The sequence below is a fragment of the Pleurodeles waltl genome, chromosome 12 (assembly GCF_031143425.1).
Source record: "Pleurodeles waltl isolate 20211129_DDA chromosome 12, aPleWal1.hap1.20221129, whole genome shotgun sequence".
Lineage (NCBI taxonomy): Eukaryota > Metazoa > Chordata > Amphibia > Caudata > Salamandridae > Pleurodeles > Pleurodeles waltl.
In genome coordinates this window covers 540,462,817-540,475,991 of record NC_090451.1, presented here as the reverse complement: position 1 = coordinate 540,475,991, position 13,175 = coordinate 540,462,817, and the positions used below count along the sequence as shown (strand labels likewise).

Below are 13,175 nucleotides of genomic sequence, written 5' to 3'. Positions count from 1 at the left end.
AGTCACTATGGCTAACTCTACTGTATATCTGCAATGTATGCCAGAAGGTATCTTTAGCTAAATTACACATGTATATGTATTCCTTTTGGAGCTTGATTAAAGCCGGCAAAAGGTGCTCTAGTGTCTTCAATTGTGGGTGATGCGGCATAGCCTGGGGTAGTACTCCCACACCACCATGGAACAGGAGTGCTTAAAGCAGGAATAAAGAGCATATCAGCGAGAATTCTGGTAAACTTGAGGAAAGCTTTTTAGTGAGCCAACCTCTTCAAATATATTAAAGTCGTAGTTTGTACAGTTGGTCACAGAGAAGGCAAAGAAAAGGCTGGGCAATCCACACACGATAACCATGAACACAGCAGAATGAGGGCACAACTAAACCTTGGGCCACTTCACAATCTATTGTAGTACAGGCAGACCAAATTTGAACGTTAGCTAATAAGGAGTTGGCACTCCAATTCAGAAAATTATTTGTGAAATGTAACCATTATTATCATACATGTCACTGTGGCTAGGCTCGCCATATCAAAACTTGGTGAGACGCCTAGTGCTATCCCATTCCATTGTTGTGTGGAGTGTCACCTCATTCCTATAAAAACACAGTAGTGCTTTGTGAATCGTTACACTGTGTAATTTGCAGTTTGACAAGGAGAACCACAGTGTCCACAAACAGCCTTCAAACACTGCCCCCTCAAACCTACTCTTCAGACACTAAAGTGTGCATTGTGTCTTCAGTAGTTGGTGTACAAATCTGGTTAGCTTTTGAGAAAAAATAAACTAATACAGCACCCAGAGTATTTAATTCACAATGTGTGCAGAGACACAGCCCCCACCCACAAAAACTATCAAAGTTACCAAGCACAACAGTGCAAGAATCATAAAACAACCAAGACAAACAAAGCCAATATAACAAGCTGATCAGCAGCCAGCTAATTCAACAGTAGAAGAGTACCTGGTGTTGGAAAGAAGACCAAAAGAAATGAGTGTTAACTCAAGAGGTCACGTGTCACAAAGGCAATGAGTACCCTGCTGGCATTTCTTAAGCAAAGACAAGATCAGAAGTGCCAATGGGCATAAACTCACATGCACTGCACTAAGGACAGCTGCTGGCATGATTGCCCTCGCAAGGTTACGCCTGCCCACAGAAGTAATACAAAGGAGAGTTAGGCCCTCATTCCAACCCTGGCGGCATAGACCGCCAGGGTGGAGGGACACGGAAGCACCGCCAACAGGCTGGCGGTGCTTCAGTGCCCATTCTGACCGCGGCGGTAAAGCCGCGGTCAGAAAAGGGGATCCGGCGGTTTCCCGCCGGATTACCCCTGGCTGGGCTGAATCTCCATGGCGGCGCTGCTTGCAGCGCCGCCATGGAGATTCCGACCCCCTTCCCGCCATCCTGTTTCTGGCGGTTTTTACCGCCAGGAACAGGATGGCGGGAACGGGTGTCGTTGGGCCCCTGCACTGCCCATGCCACTGGCATGGGCAGTGCAGGGGCCCCCTAACAGGGCCCCAGAAAGATTTTCACTGTCTGCTTAGCAGACAGTGAAAATCGCGATGGGTGCAACTGCACCCGTCGCACCCCTGCAACACCGCCGGCTCCATTCAGAGCCGGCTTCAATGTTGCAGGGCCTTTCCCGCTGGGCCGGCGGGTGCTCCTTTGGCAGGTGCCAGCCAGCCCAGCGGGAAAGCCAGAATGGCCTCCGCGGTCTTTTGACCGCAGATCGGCCAAGTGGCGGTTCCCGCTTGGCGGGCGGCGACCGCCGCCCGCCAATGTAGGAATGACCCCCTGAGAATCTTATTGGTAGAGAGAGGTATGAATGCATGACATTTATGCTAGGACCATCACTACCGAGAAGCAGCAAGGTGCTGAAGAACAGAGAGAAAACAAATAAATTTGACATGAAATAAAGTGGAAGAGTATAATTGTTTTCAAAGCAATTGAGTTAAAGAGTATGAGGGAGTTATGGGTGATACAAAGTACCAAGGACATAGGTTGCTTTGAAAAAATCTAACATGTTTATGATAAAAAGGCAATTACAGCTACTTTTGACCTTGTAGAATGAGCCGTTCGAAAAGGTTTCATTTCAAGACCGGAGGCTACCATTATGCATTACATCTTTTAATACCACTCCTGCAGCACCTTTATAGAGCTTCAACATAGAATTAGAACTCCAAAATCCATAAATAATCCCCTCGCAGAACACTCTTCCTCTTTTAAATGCTGCTCCTGTGGAGATAAGTACTATCTTTAATAATATTTACATTTATTAACAGAGATGTTAGATTTTATAATTTAAATTACAAGGGTATGTCTTTAAAATTTCAAATTTTTAGAAGTATTTCATATAGTACCAAAAATATAAATATTTTGTATAAGGTGCTGTAGTTTATCTGTTTTATCATCCACATAAATAGGAAAATGACCAGAGGATGTTGAAAGTATAATTTTCGGAATGTTTTATGACAGCAGGCAAATTATTTGATTTTAAAAGTTGAGATTACAACACCCCCAGTTTTTGGCCAGCACACGGCATATTTCAAAATACTGACCATGTGTAGAGACTTGTGCCTCTTAATGTGCAGCACATGTTCAGAGACGAGTGGATGGAATGCGCATACAGATTGAGCCATTGTGCAGGAAAGCAGAGGCTGCTTAAGTGCTTGCTTGTTAAAAACGTGTGCCCTCTCTGTGTGCACGAAGGTTATTATCGGAGAAAAACAGCTTGTGAGTCATAGGGGAGCCACAGAGCTACAAAAGAAATAACAAGGAAATACCACAATGTTCAAGGAGCTATGTTGGTTTGGACAAAAATACATAGAAAGTATGAAAAACATATAAAGGATCTAAATATGTACTTTTAAAATAGCTGTAATTTAGAAACAGTTGGTTCGCACAAAGGACAACAGTTTTTGGACATTACTAGGAATATTTTATCAGTAAATTAAGTATAATTAAGGTGTCTTTTTAAGATTAGTTAGAAGAGTAGTTAAGAGTAATTGTATCATTGTACTTTGATGTTTCTGTTAATTTTGCATAGAGTAGTTTTAAAGGTTGTACTTGATAGCTTCTATAAAATATACAATAGTTTGACCATTAATAGAAAACTATGGATTCAGAGCAAGCTTACTGTTTAGATAATTCTGGCACAAACATAAATGAGAAAATATTAAAAAGATTGATACAACGAGAGATGAGGGACCAGGTTAAGGAGACTATAGACAGTATTATAAAAGATAGAAAGAGAAATTAAATAGAGCCATTTGAAGAATACCATTCTCTATCGGAGGAAAGGAGGAAAGGAGAAAAAAGTGGGAAAAGATTGAGAAAGAGCAAACGTCTGGAGAGTGCAAAAATACTAAAGAAAAAGAGAGATGGATTTAACTACATGAAAAAGAAAGGTGTAATAAGTGGCACACAGTGGTGTCCAGAGCAACATCCAGAGGAAAGGTGCGTCAAGTAACACACATGGTGATGTGATGAATTTAAGAAAGAAATGGGATTGGATTTACATACAGATGAGGAAATAAATTTGATGATTATGTGTTGGATATCCAACAAGATGGTGACTTTGAGGATGAATTTAAGGATATTGAGGATTCAGAAACTATGGAGGTACTAAAAATCCATTAGGAGAGGAAATGTTCTCGCCCTATAAGATAAGACATCCACGAAGTGGAGAGTGGTGGCCTTTGGAGCATGTCAGTAAGTTAATTGAAGAATGGGTGAGAAAACCTTTAGATAAAGAGGTGAGTGGGGTGCTAAAAGCGGAATGCTAAAAGCCAGTAATTGAAAAGAAGGTGTGTTGCACACCAAATTTGGGAGAGACCCTGTTCACTGAAACTTAGTCAGAATAAGGTGTTGGACACACCATTTCCTACAGCTAGAAGTTTGGATATGGTGGAGGAAGCACATATTAATGGTACAGAAGACTACCATGAAATACTCTGAGGTTGGAGTCAGAGAGCAACTGTACTTCTAGGTAATGCAAATGCAGGGCTAATGGCAGAAAGGAGGAAAGCCATATTGATGAAAATAAAAACTAAATTAGGGGACATGGTAGACAGAGAGACAAAGTGTGGAAGCAAAATAATTATTATTTGGAGAAGGATTTGTAAAAAGTCTATGGAAGTAGGTTTCAACATTTACCACCATAGACCAAGCTCAGGTCAATATGAGGAAAGTTTTTGGAGGTGGTGTTTGTTGTAGGGCCAGTAGACTGGGACCATCAACTGGCCAAGAAATACAGTGGTCCCAATACTCAAGTTCAAAAGTCTTTATTCGGCTTACACAGCCACAAAAGAATAAAAACATATCAAATCCATTAACATAATACATCCAATTAATCAGATAAAACAAAAACAGACTTACTCATAAAATCAGTAAAACCATGACCCGAACATACAGAAAAAAAGTATTTAACCATACCGCTTCCTGATATAAAGTGCTTCTCTAATACAAAGTATAACAGCAGAACAGATGTGAGGACTTTGAAGATTATTTAAAAATCTAAAGCCTTCATGATATGAGTTAGGAGAGTGGGTACACAATACAGGCACTAAGAACTTTATTCTTGGAGATTTGAAGGAAATGCAAGTGCCTTGTCTGAAGGTATTGTCACACCGAAATGAGGGGATGTTGTCACACCATCTACCTTGAACTGGAAATCCCACCAAGAAGTGTACGGTACTCAATCTGGTCCTAGTCAAATACAATCTGTATTAGACATTTTCAGTAAAAGAGAGATAAAATGTAATCTCCTGATTAAAAGCCCCAACTTCAAGATTTACCAACGAGGTAGACTGAGAAGATTCACATACACGCTTAAACTGTGCCTGTTTATAATAAGGAGACTTAATTAGGGTTGTAGCTGAGCGTGGAGTTTGAGCTGGTTCTTCAAAGAACTACAGCCTATATAGCCAAGCCAAAGAATGCTATCAGCATTGTCCAGAGCCAGACAGACCCAAAGGATGAGTCTGGAAAAATCCAGCTCTGGTGCTAGCCAAACTTCTATCCTCAAAATTGGAGCAGCCAGTCCACACAATCCCTCAAAATGACAAAAAAATGTCAAACTCCCTGGGGTACCATCCATAGTCTGCAGAGGAACCATTTTCTAAAGTTTGGAGTTTAGAACAGCCATAATACCCCCACACTCCAGCCCCATAAGTGGCAGTTGACAGGCATTTAGCATTAAAAAGAGCTATCAATTCTTTGACAGGTCTATGTCCCAATTTTACTGCAAACTGAAACATTTCTTCTACAGCTCTATTAGTCTGTTGAGCCCTTAACACCATCAACAGGTCCCAACTATATTGTGAATTGAAAAGGAGACCCAGGTAACAAAAATTAGGTACCTTCTCCACCAAGTTGCCCTCGATATGGAAGGCCTTAGACTTAGTTCTTTTTGGCCCACATACCATTATAAAAGACTTACAATGGTTTATTTTCAAATCCATGGAAGAAATGAAATCAACAAAGTCTTCAAGAGCTTTTTGCAGGCGATTAGCTGTCCTCGAAAGAATGATAGCATTGTCTGCAAAAAAAACAATGGAGTATAGCAGGTGCCCACTCTCGTGAAATCTGACTTCTTGTCCAGTAGGTGGGCTTCTATACCATTTATGTAAATAAGACAGAAAAAAGGGGACAAGATAAATCCCTGGCAATCACCCTCAGTCGAAACTATAGATGGCGTACACTCACCCCCAGGACCATAACAGATCTTAACCGTGGTGTTCCAGTGCAGTCTCCGGAGGAGAGTGACCAGAGGTTTCTCCATGTCATCGCTCATCATGTTGTGACTTGTGCCACACAAAGAAATCACAAACATCTCACCAGGTGATGTTTTCGAAACGCGATCTTACCAAGTTTGTAAGTTCAGGCTATGTAATTATCACCTAAGTGTTAAGGTATATGGGTGACCACCATTAAGGCTTAGAGGTAGATGATGCTAAGGGTGACCAATGCTTGTTAGAAGGGACACCGTATCGTCCAAAAATATCTAGTCATAAATTGCCTTTTTATGCGCACTGTAAGACACACAGATCCTGTTTTGGTATAGGATCTATGATGTTTGCCCAATCTAGCCACAACCAATGGCCATAAAGTCAAATCTGGTTTTGCTCAAGACAAATTGTTTACATTATACCATGGAATGCAAGATCTCTCTTCCACGTGGTTAATAAGACATCAGTACCACAGGAGGTAACACACATTGTAATACAGTCATTTAATTAAACATGTCACAAAACAAAAGGCAGATTGCCATAGGGAATTTCATTGCAATCCCACATCTACAGGCTATGTTATTATCATAGAATGTTAAGATAAATGGATGATCTCTTTTAGGACCCATAGGCTCACAATGCTAAGGCTAGCCTGGGAACATTTGGTAGCTAGAGCACTGTATCGTCCAAGAAAGTCTATAAAGTTATCATCTGCTTAAGGAGAAATAGGGCCCCTGAAAATTCACCATTAAAATAAGACATAAGAGAGATGAGCGTCTTTGTGCTCCTAGGCCGGATTTTGCCAAATTTCCCATGGGTTAGAGAAATAAGCGGAAATGTAGACACCCAAAATATCAAATGTTAAACTCAAAATAGGAACTTTTTTATTCTAGAACATAATACATGATGTTTCATAGGAAACCAGGAGCTGCCAACTCAATTCTGAAAGCCATCAGTTGTCCGATATCCCTCATTTTAAATTTCCCTAACAAGAACTACTAAGAACAAGGCGAGACAGCAGTATGGAACAAGGGCCAGATGTACAAATGTTTGCAAATTTGAAACTGGTTTTCAACTGCAACTATGCATTTTACTATGTATTCAAGTTAATATGGTAAAATACAACAGCAAACCAAACAAATAGCCATTATTTAATGGATTTCAAAATTAGATTTTGTGTTATGAGTACTAAATTGCAAACCTCTATTCTGATGTACTAGAGAATTTTAAATCGAGAATAGACACAAAACAGGCATATGGAAAATGCAATTTACCACCAAATGATGGTAGGTGGCAATCAGGGATAAAAGGTACCAGAATGCCGTAGCATCTCCCACAAAGGTTGATCTCTGGGTAATATTAGGGAAGCAGACACTAAGTAGAAAACAGCATGCAAGGAGAAGGAAACATATGAGAATCTTTAGGATCAGGAATACATAGTTTGAACAGACATAGGAGAATATCTATGGCAAACACAGGCTTAGTAGTGAGATGTTACTGGAGCTCAATGATGAGCTGCACCCAGATCTACAGTGAGGCATACTTAAAAGCCAGGTCATATCAAAACATGTTCAGGTACTATGCTCACTGCACCTCTGGCCCCCGATGCTACCAGAATGTCATAGCTGCACCTGGTGCAATTTAGCGAAGTGTCTTATAAAGTATTTTTTTTTAAATGTCCAAGATGCCATTGTGTCTAGAATTAACAACCATATGGCGTTTCTAAACACCCATTCTGACTTAGAGCATAAAAATGCAGTTCTGTAGAGTTGATAATTTCCTCCATGTGTGAGGGTGTGTTAATGTGATACATGTAGGAATATCTCCACCATATGCAAATGAATATCTGTGCTGAAACTGAAAGAATCAACACTCCCCCAATATAGAAGTGGTGTGTGAGGCAGGGTGTCTGATCACAGACACTGTTCTGAGTTTCCCCAGCAGTACTCATGGCTCTTACATGTTCAGGCATAGTGAGATCTACCGCTATCTAGCAAGCGGAGACTTTGGTGATGTGTTTAGGTTTCATCTACATATAGGTTTTATCTGTCTGTTTGCTGAAGACTACTTATGGATCATATGAAAAACTTACAGTGGGTGTGAACCAGCCCCACTGCTTACCATTGGCTGACCTTTTCATTACCTTGCTTCTTTTTTAATGGCTTTCCGTCCGCTTCTTTTATTTGTCTCTCCCCAAGAGCTTATTTCTTTATCATCTTTTTGATCGGATGTGTGATCCTTCCTCTGCTACCACACCCCACCACAGACTCCTCCATTGCCTTCCCCATCTCTCTGTCGCTTCATTTTCAATTAGTTTTTCCTTATGGCCCAGACTCATGTGCTTTTGTTGCTCTCTTCCCCACTTGCCAACCTGCTCAGACATTACTCTCCCATACCTCCCAGTCCTTTTAATAAAACGTTTTAATGTTGATTAATTTGAATTTGTAATAATTAATTTTAATTCTAATTGTGTCTACATATTATATAGGAAGTGTAAGCCTCCAGTACAAATCCTTTGCTGTACAGTGCACACTCACCTCTGCACCCTTGACTGAGCATCAACCTGTGGGATGGCACCAGCAGCAGGTAGTATTACTATCTTTTCCCTCTTGTAGAAGGCTGCACAGGAAATATGTATGTTGCATTCCAGGACAAATATGTAAATCGGGATATTAGACTTCATGCCAGCATATGTATTGCAGAGAATGCCCTAGGCTTGCTGCAGAATTTTACTAATTGTCCTTTATTTTTGTTAAAATCTGAATTGAAATTCAGTATGCTTGTGGTACAGGAATTATCTGTCAGTCTACATCATTCATAAAAAGTGACTGCTTGTGAAACCCAGTGTTTCTATATTCATTTTAATTTTTTTAAGTTTGGTGAGCAACATACAGGTAATGTGAGAGGAACATAGACAACATTTGTATTTGGTTTGTTGCTGCCGTAACACAGCACTGACCACCATAAAATGTAGTGAGGTTATATCAAATTTCAACTATGTTGCTAAGTAGCACCTTGGTGCAAATTAGAACGCGTAGACTGGTATGGATACTACACGCTATGCGGTGCAATGGTCAGCCAAGTGGTTATTTTGAGAGATACTTGAATTATGTGATTTTGCAGCCGCAGTTTCTTCTGCACACTTGCACATTACCAATAATCTGGTGCATAACTGGGTTTCTTGTCTAAATAGACTGGTTAAAAGTGAATACATTTCTCATTGAGAGCAACTCAAGCGCGAAATCCAGCAATTTTGCAAATGTTAGCTGGTCTCCTTGTTCTTTGCTGTATTCAAGCATTAAAGAGTTTGTAATACACAGGAGTTCCGTGACCTTATAGAGGAACTCTGCTTCTATATGGTCATGAAACTACTAGTGATTTGTAACATTCTGTGTATGGCAGGGGGTACTTTATCCCAAATAATAAATGTTCATTTTTTGCACGTTACAGATCACTACAGGAAGAAATAGACCTTCTGTGATTGTTTCTACACACTCCGAGCTACAGATATACTTTAAATACTGCCTTATGTTCAAGTGATTCTAATATGGTTTTGCAAAAACTTACTAACTGCATTTTGGTGAGTTTAATTTCTTAATTCAAATCAAATTAAAATTTCACTTTGATTGAAAACAGTTAATAACAAAAACAAATACAAACGCATGGTTTATAAAAAGACTCTAAAAACAATGCATCTGAATTGATCTGGTGGTATGAAACACCCCTGCTAAAAACCAAGATACATAAATTTTTCAATACAGATTCTGCTTTTATTCTTCAAGTCTACAACCCCACTACCTCTTTCGTATGAAAGAGTAAGACACCAAGAATTTAGTCAGTTTTTGGGTAGAGTGATGGGTGTAACTATGTATTGTAAGGAATGAAATACCCTCTGTAGAATGATCAAAGGATATTACAAGTCACCTCAGAGTTTTATGACTTTGTAGAAAAAAAAATTGCCCTTCAGCCTCATTCTTTTAAAGGGTCAGAGAACCTCTCTGTAAATAACAGCATTTTAATAATGCACAGCGGGGGTAATTTACACCACATAAACATTTTCATAGAAGGTCTTAATTAACTCACGGACTGGGAGAAGGCATTTTGTCACCAACACAAAACAAAAACTTTCTACATTTAAATACAATTCATTCAAGGTGCAAGGAATGATTCCTTCTTCATCATAATTTGGGTCATTATTTCTGCAAATTCATAGTTACATTACAAATACGGTTTCAAGGGCACTGGGAGTTTAGAAGAATCTCAAATATTTGTCTGCAAAGCCTTAAAGGAAACAAGCGATCCAGGAACAGATTCACTACAATTTTGCATCTAGATTGCATCAATATTAGTGGTGCTGCCTCAACGCAAAATCATTTTTGGTATTTCATAAGCCATGTAAAGCCACTTTCTGTGGCCCTGCATGGTTTAGTAAATACAAAGTAACGCAATGCAGTGCATAGTGCTGTCTTGAGTTACTTTGCATTGGGAAGGCGTTCCATGGGTGGAGCATGGGTGTTCCCATGCATCCAGCCATAGATTTTGGTGCATTTCAATATTTACTAAAGCTAGGAAACCTTCCCAATCGAGGTATAACAAGGAGAAGGCTAAATTACTTACCTCTATATATATGGAAAATGTCACTTACCCAGTGTACATCTGTTCGTGGCATTAGTCGCTGCAGATTCACATGCTGTGCACATCCCGCCATCTGGTGTTGGGCTCGGAGTGTTACAAGTTGTTTTTCTTCGAAGAAGTCTTTTCGAGTCACGAGACCGAGGGACTCCTCCCATTTCGACTCCATTGCGCATGGGCGTCGACTCCATCTTAGATTGTTTTCCCCGCAGAGGGTGAGGTAGGAGTTGTGTAAGCTAGTAATAGTGCCCATGCAATGGAGTGAATACGTATGTACATAATGAAGTTTGAAGTGATATATTTACAAATTTACAAATGTTCAAGATCAACTTCTAAACGGATACAGGCTCCCGGGGAGGCGGGTGGGCGCATGTGAATCTGCAGCGACTAATGCCACGAACAGATGTACACTGGGTAAGTGACATTTTCCGTTCGATGGCATGTGTAGCTGCAGATACACATGCTGTGCATAGACTAGTAAGCAGTTATCTCCCCAAAAGCAGTGGTTCAGCCTGTAGGAGTTGAAGTTGTTTGAAACAATGTTCGTAGTACAGCTTGACTTACTGTGGCTTGTAGTGAAGTTAACACATCTACACAGTAGTGTTTGGTAAATGTATGAGGCGTAGACCATGTTGCTGCTTTACATATTTCGTTCATTGGAATATTTCCTAGAAAGGCCATGGTAGCACCTTTCTTTCTGGTTGAGTGTGCCTTTGGTGTAATAGGCAGCTCTCTCTTTGTTTTAAGACAGCAGGTTTGAATACACTTAACTATCCATCTAGCAATGCCTTGTTTTGAAATTGGATTTCCTGTATGAGGTGTTTGAAAGGCAATAAATAGTTGTTTTGTTTTTCAAATTAGTTTTGTTCTGTCAATGTAGTACATTAGCGCTCTTTTGATGTCTAATGTATGTAGTGTTCTTTCAGCTACAGAATCTGGCTGTGGGAAGAACACTGGTAATTCTACCGTTTGATTCAAGTGGAACTGTGAGATAACTTTTGGTAAACATTTTGGATTTGTCAGTAGAACTACTTTATTCTTGTGTATTTGAATAAATGGTTCTTGTGTGGTAAATGCTTGAATTTCACTCACACTTCTTACAGATGTGATGGCAATCAAAAATGCAACTTTCCACGTTAAGTATTGCATTTCACAAGAGTGCATGGGCTCAAAAGGCGGATCCATGAGTCGTGTTAAGACAATGTTGAGGTTCCATGAAGGAACTGGTGGTGTTCTTGGTGATATAATTCTCTTTAGGCCTTCCATAAACGCTTTTATGACTGGTATCCTAAATAATGAAGTTGAGTGCGTAATTTGCAGGTAAGCTGAAATTGCAGTAAGATGTATCTTTATGGAAGAGAAAGCTAGTTTTGACTTTTGCAAATGTAGTAAGTATCCTACTATATCTTTTGCAGATGCGTGTAAGGGTTGAATGTGATTATTATGGCAGTAATAAACAAATCTTTTCCACTTATTTGCATAGCAGTGTCTAGTGGTAGGCTTCCTAGCTTGTCTTATGACCTCCATACATTCTTGTGTGAGGTCTAAGTGTCCGAATTCTAGGATTTCAGGAGCCAAATTGCTAGATTCAGCGATGTTGGATTTGGATGTCTGATCTGTTGTTTGTGTTGTGTTAACAGATCTGGTCTGTTTGGTAGTTTGACATGAGGTACTACTGAAAGGTCTAGTAGTGTTGTGTACCAAGGTTGTCTTGCCCATGTTGGTGCTATTAGTATGAGTTTGAGTTTGTTTTGACTCAACTTGTTTACTAGATATGGAAGGAGCGGGAAAGGGGGAAAAGCGTACGCAAATATGCCTGACCAGTTCATCCATAGCGCATTGCCCTGAGACTGATGTTGTGGGTACCTGGATGCGAAGTTTTGGCATTTTGAGTTTTCCTTTGTTGCAAATAGATCTATTTGTGGTGTTCCCCAAATTTGGAAGTATGTGTTCAGTATTTGGGGGTGAATCTCCCATTCGTGGATCTGTTGGTGATCCCTAGAGAGATTGTCTGCTAACTGATTCTGAATTCCTGGAATAAATTGTGCTATTAGGCGAATGTGGTTGTGAATCGCCCAATGCCATATCTTCTGTGTCAGGAGACACAACTGTGTTGAGTGTGTCCCTCCCTGTTTGTTTAGGTAATACATTGTTGTCATGTTGTCTGTTTTGACAAGAATGTATTTGTGGGTTATTATGGGTTGAAATGCTTTCAGAGCTCGAAAAACCGCTAACAGTTCTAAGTGATTTATGTGAAACTGTCTTTGCTGTATGTCCCATTGTCCTTGGATGCTGTGTTGATTGAGGTGTGCTCCCCACCCTGTCATGGAAGCATCTGTCGTTATCATGTATTGTGGCACTGGGTCTTGGAAAGGCCACCCTTGGTTTAAGTTTATACTGTTCCACCATTGAAGCGAGATGTATGTTTGGCGGTCTATCAACACCAGATGTAGAAGCTGACCCTGTGCTTGTGACCATTGTGATGCTAGGCACTGTTGTAAGGGCCGCACGTGCAACCTTGCATTTGGGACAATGGCTATGAATGAAGACATCATGCCTAGTAGTTTCATTACCATTTTGACTTGTATCCTTTGTTTTGGATACATGGCCTGTATTACATTGTGAAATGTTTGAACTCTTTGTGGACTTGGAGTGGCAATCCCTTTTGCTGTGTTGATTGTCGCTCCTAAGTATTGCTGTGTTTGACACGGCAGAAGGTGTGACTTTGCGTAGTTGATTGAGAAACCTAGTTTGTGTAGGCATTCGATGACATATTTTGTGTGTTGTGAACACCGTTTTAGCGTGTTGGTTTTGATTAACCAATCGTC

At 40.2% G+C, this 13,175-nt stretch overlaps 1 protein-coding gene across 1 annotated transcript in view; it reads right to left on the bottom strand.

Annotated features, from left to right (window-relative positions):
• TSNAXIP1 (translin associated factor X interacting protein 1) overlaps positions 1 to 13,175 on the bottom strand; it is a 340,170-nt gene that overhangs the window by 68,072 nt on the left and 258,923 nt on the right. The gene's annotated exons all lie outside the window — the stretch shown is intronic.